Raw genomic sequence first — 9,034 nt, 5'->3', positions numbered from 1 at the left:
ATCAGGATGGTCAGATGTGATTTACCTCTTAGTAAATCCACGCTGACTGTTCCCTGTCACTTTCTGTTTTATGTGCCCAGAACTGTGCTCCAAACACATTTCTGTGGGGTTTTTTCTCCTCTTCATTGAAGTTTTTTCTTCTGCACTTAAAAAAGAAACCCATCAGGAAAGCAAGACCTTATCTTGGCTGGTGTCTCTTGGGAGGATGCGGGAGCCAGACTGGGCATCAGTCCACAGTCATCAGGGCAAAATCCAAATCGGGTTTTATTTTTCCATAGTCTGTCACGTGTACTGCTAGTGTGAAAATACTCCATGTGCCTGCCATGATAGCCAAAAGGGCTCAGTCCAAATCCAGTTTTGATCTTAAGGAGAATTGACCTGGATCAAACGGGATGTGACACAGGAATTTATCTGCTCCCTGGCTCTGAAACCATGTGTGCTGCAGCTGATGAGCTCGCTTGTGCTGATGAGCAGAGAGGACATGGCTCCCTGGCCTGATCCAGTCAGTGCCTGGTGCTCAGCATTCATTTCGAAGAAGCTTGTTTTGACCAGGAGTTGCTGAGCAGCTCTGCTTTCAACTTGTATTGAGCTTGAGCTGTGCCCCAGCATGGCGCCAGGTGCTTTTGGTGCAGATCTCCTGCTTCAGCCTGGGCCCTGTGCTTGGGCAGTGATGCCTACCTAGGTCATACATGTTCACACAGTGCTTTGGCTGCAGTCCTGTGGTAGTGTCTTTAATCACTCATGACTGTCTCCAGCCAGAGCAGCCTGCTGTGCCCTGGAGGGACTGTTCAGAAAAATTCCAGGGCAGGTATTTCCCACAGCACTGGATTTACCTGCTGCCTCTAAACAAACTCCCCATCTGATAGAGTAACTCACACAAGGGAGGAAAAACAGATGTTTCTGCTCTCTGGAAACAAGGTACAGTGTCCTGATAGGCTCCATATCCACAGACATCAGTCATCTTCCTTGACCACTTATATTCAGCAAATGCTTCCTGGTGGTGCCAACTGGGCCTGTGTGCTTCCAGGGGTTGATGAGACTCTTGACTAGGAGCTGGTTGGCCTGGGGCCTGCCAGGTGCTCCTGGGTTGCTGGCTGAGCAGTCACCAGGCATGCTCCGCTCCGCACAGATTTGTACCAGCACCTTCTTTGAGACAAAGACAACCTCAGGAGCACTCCCAAGCTACTGCAAAGCACGAACCAGTCAGCTTGACTCAGGGGCAAGCTGCAATGACAGTGAGAGAGGGCAGGGAAGAGGGCTGCAGAGCTCAGGATGGCTCTTCTGTACTTGTTGCAGTGGCTCCTTGATTGGAAGCTGCATTTATATATCAGGTCCCTCTTCCAGGGTTTTGGGGGTACAGGGAGGGAGAAGGGAGGTTACTGCAGGCACAGCAGGCTTAAGTACAGGCTAGAGTGGATTGTGCAGAGGCACCAAAAAAATGCTATCATGAGGCCAAGGGATGGGACAGACTTCGGGCGCAACAGTGGGGTGCATGGAAGACCGAGGCGTGCACCGGAACTGACACCTGGCCATGCGGCTGTCACTCTGCTCGTGTCTCCTCCATGTGGCTGCCACACGCCCTGCATCCCTCCAGGCTCTTCCCAGCCCTATTGCTTTTCCCTGACCCCCTCCCCTGGGGTGAGCAGTGTTGTGCTGCTCACACAGGGGTTCAGCTGATGGAGACTCAGGCTCCTGAAGCACTCAGGGTTCAGGCTCCTTAATGCTGATAGAAGTGCCACAGCCAGCCCCGCTTGATGGGCTGGACAGCACTGTTTGCCAGCACTGCAGAGCACTGCAAGCCATGGTACAATGAGGCTGTTGTTCTGTCAGTCCTTCAGAAACTGCAGCTGGTGGCACTGAGCTTCAGTGGCAAAGATGCCTGGCCGTTGAAGAAAGCTGGCTAAAACTTAGCATCCTCCTGCAGCCACCCAGAACCATTTAATCCTTGTTGCTTGTTAGCTATTAGCAGCCTGAGGAAGAAAGCAAGTCTTCCTCATCCCTATCTTGGGTCAAGGCTGTGTGTAGTTTGAGATGCTGTAGCTCTTTCTCCCTTTCGCCAGTAACTTTGCAGATATCTACATCTTCTGAGCCTTTTCTCATTTCATCAGACTTGCATGGTCCAAGCACTGACCCCGCGTTACGAAGATGTGCTCTCATCAGCCCGTAGCCGGGACTGTGGGATGAATGAGAGGTCTCACGTGCTCTTTGGTGAACTACAGGATGGAACTGATGGCTGAGCATTGAGTTGGGCTCTTTACCACCTAGCTGCAAATCAGTATGTATCTTCAGTCAGGTAAAACAAGCGATGCATGGACTGCTGAGGAGTTAGAGCTATGAACAGCCTGCCATGATGCACTGAGGTTGCTAGTTGCAGCCAAGGCTTTCCAGTCCCTGCTGCTGGCGTAGGGTGCTCACCTGGAAGACCCAGGAGCGGTGGCTCCATTACAGTGTGTGCTGGGGCTGCTCAGGAGCAACCCAGCCTTGGGGCATTGAGTGTATACTTAGGGAAGCAGATGTTCTGGGCTGTGCTACTGGGGGAATAGACTTGCTATTAGATGTGAACTGACAAGCAGGTCAGTTTTACTGGATTGCTCTCAGGTTTGGTGGCCTATAAAGAAAAGTGAAAAGCTATTTCCCCCCTAGAAGAGAATTTTAAAGGTTTGGTTTGGTTCAAACGGAAACTGATTTTTTTAAAGCAAGTTATGCTGCTCGTGGAGTAGCGCCTGACTTCTAGCAGCTCTGCATCAGTTATACATGTTCCTGGGAGTATGAGGATCTGTGCTGGGGAGACCTGGGCAAGAATGATTGCATCTGTCTCTGTGCAAGAGCCAGCTCATTTCATGGTTTAAGCTGTGTATTACTAGTTTAATAAATCAGGTTTCTTCAGCATGCCAGGGAACTTACTCAGCTACAGCTTACAAAACCTCCTTGTTCTCCCGAAGTTCTGTGTGCAAAAATAGATAGACATCAACCAGTAAATCCACCTTTAATTTGTGGGGGTATATTGAGCCATGAGTCCCCTTATCTGAATTAAGGGCAGTAATAAAAGCTCCCTGGCAACACCAGGACTAGAGAGCCTTGCAAGGCAATGCAGCTCACTGTGATAGCACCCTTGTGACCTTCACCTCAGGACAGCTCTGTATCTGCAAATGATGTTGGCAACATGGAGCAACAGATATAACTGCAGCTGCTGTTCCCCAGGGCTGTTTGCAAGTAGATGTGCGCCTACAACGTGTGCCCTGGAGCCTTTCTGCAGTGGACTAGGAAGGTTTTGGTGGTAAAGGAAGGTGTTTCACTCTCCTGTGCCTGTGAGAAGCTGAAGCAGGGTATCGTTGGCCTGGGACTCAGCCTAAATCTCATCTTTTCCTGGGACATCATTTCATGCTTGCCCAAACACCAAGCAGCAGAGCTTGTGGCAGTCGTAACTGTGGTGGGATGGTGTCAGTGCTTCTTCACAAGGGGCAATCTTGTACCCTGTTGTGAGGCAGCAGCCCCCTTGTCCCAACCCCATGTGCAGTTGGCCCGTTTGCAGGAGCAATCTACTGGCACTGCCTCTGACTGCGTGGTGGTGGGGGAGAGGCAGGGTGGCCCTGGGTGCAAGTAGCACTGAGTCCAGAGGAGCAAGAAGTCCAGAACTCTGAGCTAAGAAAGGAGATCCGGGCACTCAACAAGTAAAACAAAAAGGCTGCTTTTCCGTATCTAGCTCTTGCAAGGCCGAGAAATAAACATCCTTTGCTTTTTTAAGAAAATCCTGGGAATGAATATTGCCCAGTCTGTGTAACACCCTTGGCTCCCACGTCCTCTGAAATGGCCTGCTTTTGCTTAGACATTTCTTTGACATGGTTAGGGTTATGTGGGAGCTCTCACATTGTAGCTGTGGAGCTTGAGGTGTAATTTGCTGGCATCTGGCCCTCTCATTTTCCATACCTACTGGGGGTTGCAGTAACCAGTACCCTGGGTGGACACTGCTCTATGTCCTCCAGCAAGCTGTGGTCACCACAGCCCTTTCTGGGTCTTCCCACCAGTTGCTGGGACAGATGCAGCAGATGCCCCACTGCCAGCCATGACTCTTGGGTTCAGTCTCAGCCAGCTGATAAGCCTCTTGCCTGGCCAGGTCCTGCTGGCTGCAGGGCAGAGGAGACCTGGCACCATTCTTTTGCCCACCCTATGCATGGGGAGCTGTTCTGGGGTGTCCTCCTGATGCAGGGGTATGAGATCTACCCCTTGCACACTAGCCTGGGTCTGTGAAGTGAGGTACAGAGGCACTCATCAGCCTGGGAGGTGTTCCTGAAAAAAGAGGGGCAACCCCAGAGAATGGTGGAGACACTGTGAAGTCTCTGGAGGAGGGCGGTGATTAGCAGGTGATTTGTTCCCCATGCTGCATCCCAGGATGGTGCTCTGCATTGGATGATCTTAGGGACGAAATCAGAGAGAAGGGCTTTGCAGGGAGATCATCAGCGTGGCATGGTCTGGGATCGGTACTGACTCTATGGTCTTCATTTTGGTTTTGGGTCTGTTTTCCCCTGTTGAAAAGATCCTGGCCTGCTCTCGGCTGTGCATGTGCGCAGTGTGCCCACTGCAGCTCCCTGCAGCACACACACTCCAAGCCTCGGTCATGGATGTATTTTGCTGAATTCTTCATGAAAACTTTCACCATAGACATCTGGCAGGTCAAAGGTCAGCCCAGTCCTTTTATATTCAAGAAAGTTGAAAGTAATTGAAACCAGAAGCTGGTGAACCTTAGGATGAATGCAGCAATGAGCACCATGCCTTGTGTCACAGATGTCCACAGGCTGCCTTGAGTCTGGCCCAGCCTCTTTCCATTAGAGGAGGCAAGTCATTCATGTGTGATCTCTGCAGAGTGGGAAGAATAGCCACCTTGCCAGAGTGAAATACGGAGTATTTCTAAAGCAGTTGCTCTCTGGAAAACTCCAGACACATGGAATAAAAGCAGTAATCTTTCTTCAGCTTGCTGAAATTTTGGAATTTCCTTGGTTGGGTTGAAAGACCTGCAGTGTCCCACTCATTCAACTCCCATTGTCATTTATAAAAAGAGACTGAAGTTTTAGATCTGTCATGACCCTTTGTGATTTTCATTTGCATGAAGCTCTGTCATCCCTATTCATACAGCCTGTGAAACATCCAAAGGCTCCAAAGCACAGACAAGTCTAAACATAGAAAGGTTTGTACACTTACTTCCTGAGCCAGAAAAATCTAATGCATGTCCTTAAGACCAAAGGAAAAAAACACAAAAAATCTAGATGTGCAGATTCATCTGCACTTCCCAAGTCTCTCGGCATTCCTGCTTTGCAGTGTAACAGGCACATTTTTATATCTCAGCCCTTGCTCCAGGCTACCTTCTAATAAGATTTTAAAGCAACGATTATCTTGAGAAATGTTTTCATATCATAATGGAGAACTGCTAGAAAAAAGAGTGTGACTGTCATAATGAAAAGTGGGGCCTTTTCAAATAGCAGACATGTAATAGCAATGGCTGTTGTAGCTGGTTGTGTAGTTCACCGATCAGAATTACTCAGAGATTTGGAAGTAAGTAATGTGTATTTTTTTAGCTACTAACCCTCGCTGGGCTGGGAAGAACATGAAATGATGCTACAGCTTGTGGATATACTGGATGGCCCTGATTTAGAGCATTTGAGAGAATGGCTGCGTGCAAATGGTTTTAAACAGTCCGGTATGTTCTTGGTGCAGTGCTCAGCAGATGCCTGTGACTAGTTTGCAGCAGGTGCTACCTGTGGGTCATTGCTCATTGCTAATTGTTTTCCTGCACTCTGCTCCCAGCTGGGCACCTGAACCAGCGAGAGAAAACAGGGAGAGTGGCTCTTGCTGCCTGCATGTGCTCTTTGCTCTGATCCTACAGCTGGGTGTGGGGAGTAGGGGCCAGCGCCTTGCTTTTGGGCATGCCTGGGAGCAGGAAAGGCCCTGTCTGAATCACACTGATAATTTGGTATCAGGACAAAACCCCAAACTGATAGTTGGTCTGGTGTGTCTCGGCTTTTCACAGACACTCAGTGCATCCACTGTGCTGAGTTCAAAGGGCCGATCACAGGGGATGTTTGCTAAAAAAAGCTTTCTCTCATCCTCCAGGCTTAGGGGGATTCTAGGAATTCATGGTTCATGAGATATGTGGCTGTGGCGTCCATTTTTAGTGACCTTAAACGAAATTAAGGGCAACATGGAACACGTTTGTCAAAACACTAGTGACAGTGACACTCCTGCAAGATCACAGGGTCAGCTTCCCTTGGGCAAACACAAGCAGGGCCAGCTACTGTGTCTGAAAGATGAGGTAACGTCTCCCATGCCACAGAAGCATCTGCAGGTGCCCTGGGGTGCTCCAGCTGGGAGTGGTGCTTTGGATGGTGGCAGGAGCTGTTTGGGATAGGCTTCTGGCTTCACACAAATCCTGCGGGCTTCGTTCTGGTGAGGGAAGGCTGGTGCTGTAGCCTTGGATGAATGTCCATGCATTGTGGAGGGTGAACGGGTGATACTGAACAGTGGCAGAAGATGACCAAAACAGGCGGGATGCCTCGGGGCGGAGGAGACCCTTCTGCTCATGCACCAGGAGCTACCTCTATCCATGCAGGCATGAAGGCTGCCATTGCTCCTGCCAACTGCTGTCCTCACCTGCTCTGTCAGGTGAGCTCAGTTTGCAGCCATCACCTCTCTGCTCTGTACCAACCAAATAAAGCATTTGGGACTAGAAGACCTCCATTCAAAGCCCACCCTGGCCCAGAGAGGATTCATACCCCCTTTGCAAAAGTTTATGAGTCAGCTGTGCAAGAATTTTGCAAGAGTCAGTGAGGGTTTTATCTCGTTGAAAATGTGCAACCAAGAATACAGGTTGTTGGGCCAGAGAGTAACCCAGCAGAAGCCTGACTGTGCTGCCTGCTGGTCATGGTGCTCAGCCCTGAGATGAGAGAGCTCAGCTCTGGGTCCTACCTGACCCCCAACCTCTCCTGGACAGCTGGAGAATTTAATTTTTCTCCATGCTAATTCACACTGGTTTCCTATGCTTTTCAGGGCACACATGTAGGCTAAGGTGGATTCGGTGATGGTTTGGCAGCGTGCTCCTGGAAGCCTGTAGCACAACCCTGCTCCGGGGAAGGGAGAGGGGTGTCTGAGCCTTTGCTGGCCATGCCTTGCTGCCAGTCCTCACTCTGTGCTGCCCAAGCAAGAGTTGCATTGGTGGAGTGTACCCTTCCACAGTGTGCTTCTCCTGAGACACAGCTCTGCCTTTCCCCAGGCATGGCTGAGCCTACAGCCCCAGGGATTCATGTGAAAGTGGTGCTCTGGGTCACAAGTGCTCAGAATTGAGCAGAGCTGCACTGTCCTAGCTGGCATGCAAACGTAACTAGTGCCCAGCATTTTGGTGGTACTATGTCCCCTTACCAATATCCTTCTCACCTGGGAATTGCAATCAGCTGTGTCTAAGAACCTGATAGCACAATGTGACGTGGCTTCTGCAGCTCCTTTTGGCTGCAGCAGCAGTGAATGTTCTAGGCAGCCAAAGCGGTATTTGAAGCTGAATTTCTGTAGCATATTCAGGGTTTGGCATTCATGAAATGTCCATCCCTGATAAGATTCGGGTGTTGTTCTTTCTGATTAGCCTCTATTTTGCCATGGTTTGTCACATCATACTTCAGTCACGGCGTCTTCTCCTGTCCTCCCTGAACCATGCAGTGACAGGAAGCCACAAGAATTGCCATAACTGATCCTACATGAATCCTCATCACCTTTTTCCCTTCCCGTAGCCTTGCTCTCCACCCCGTGGGTAGCTGCTTTGTGTTCCCTTGCCACCGTGCAACTCTGCCCAGGCATCCTGTGAGCAGGAGCAGTGGGGCAGGTCCCTTCTGGACTATTATTTCTTTGACATATAGATGAGAGCAGGTATGAGTGAAGTGTTGGCTGTGGTGGTAGCTGGCAGGAGAGCATGTTCCCAGTAGAGGAAATTCTCACAACAAAGACTCTACAAAGCACAGGTAGGTCCTGGAGTTACTAAAATTGGAAAAAAGAGTGACTCCTTTCTTTACATACTGTATATGGCAGAAAACGAACATGAATTGGTGAGCAGGCAGGACTGTTGATCCCTTCCTTCCAAATATAGGGAAGGGGCTGAGCTAAGGGAAGGCGCTGAGCCTATAAAAGCTGTCAGGGAGAAAGCCCTTGTTGGTGGTTCCTGATCCCCTGTCCATGCTTGTGGCAATGCTGTGACTGACCCGCAGAGGAGTGGAGGGCTTCTGCTGCAGGTGCTCTTCCCTGTGCTTGGAGCTTCACAAGGTTGTAGCGCTGCGGTGGGAAATTTGCTATTGATTCCCAGCTGGGCCATTCCTTGGGTAGGGAAGGACTGTTGTCTGTGGTTTACTTCGCTGGTCCTCAACTGTAGTGGTTGCTCGCAGTAAGTGAGAGGTGTGGGGCCTTCGGAGAGGCTGTAGCTTAGCTGGAGTCTGACCTTCCACTCTTTCTCTTTCAGAGATCAGAGATGTTATCCCATTCCTTCCTTCTTTCTGTTGACTGATTGTTAAGGTGAGAATTTAAGGCATGAAAACTAATAGCTTACCCAGACGGGCATGAGTTGTCTCTTCCCTTGTGCTCACTGTGGGCTGGTCCCCGTTATTCCCCCTGCATGGGCTGCTTTAATGGGCCATGGCATGTTTCCATTCCTGCCTGCCACCGCTGCCCACCAGAGGCCTAGGATGGGCTCCATGTTAAAAGGGAGTGAGGGAAATCATGAATGAAGAGGAGAACTGGAAGAAAAACAGCCTTTGGGGCTTCAGTCTTACTAATGACTGTGTGAATCCTTCAGAGATCACTCCCCTTTGCCACATTTCCCCAGGGAGCCCTCCTGCTCCTTTGGGCATGGATCCCCTTTCCTTCAGGCCATGAAGGGCGGCAGTTCTTCTTTGTTGCTTTTGTACATTCCAGCTTTGAAAGGCAAATATATCCCTCAAGCACTTGCTGCATGCATCCAAGAGATGGGAAGGGTGCTGTCAGAGCACCCAACTTGGGAGGGCTGGTG

The sequence above is a fragment of the Gavia stellata genome, chromosome 22, assembly GCF_030936135.1.
Source record: "Gavia stellata isolate bGavSte3 chromosome 22, bGavSte3.hap2, whole genome shotgun sequence".
In the NCBI taxonomy this organism is placed as follows: Eukaryota; Metazoa; Chordata; class Aves; order Gaviiformes; family Gaviidae; genus Gavia; species Gavia stellata.
Note: the sequence above shows the minus strand (reverse complement) of the source record.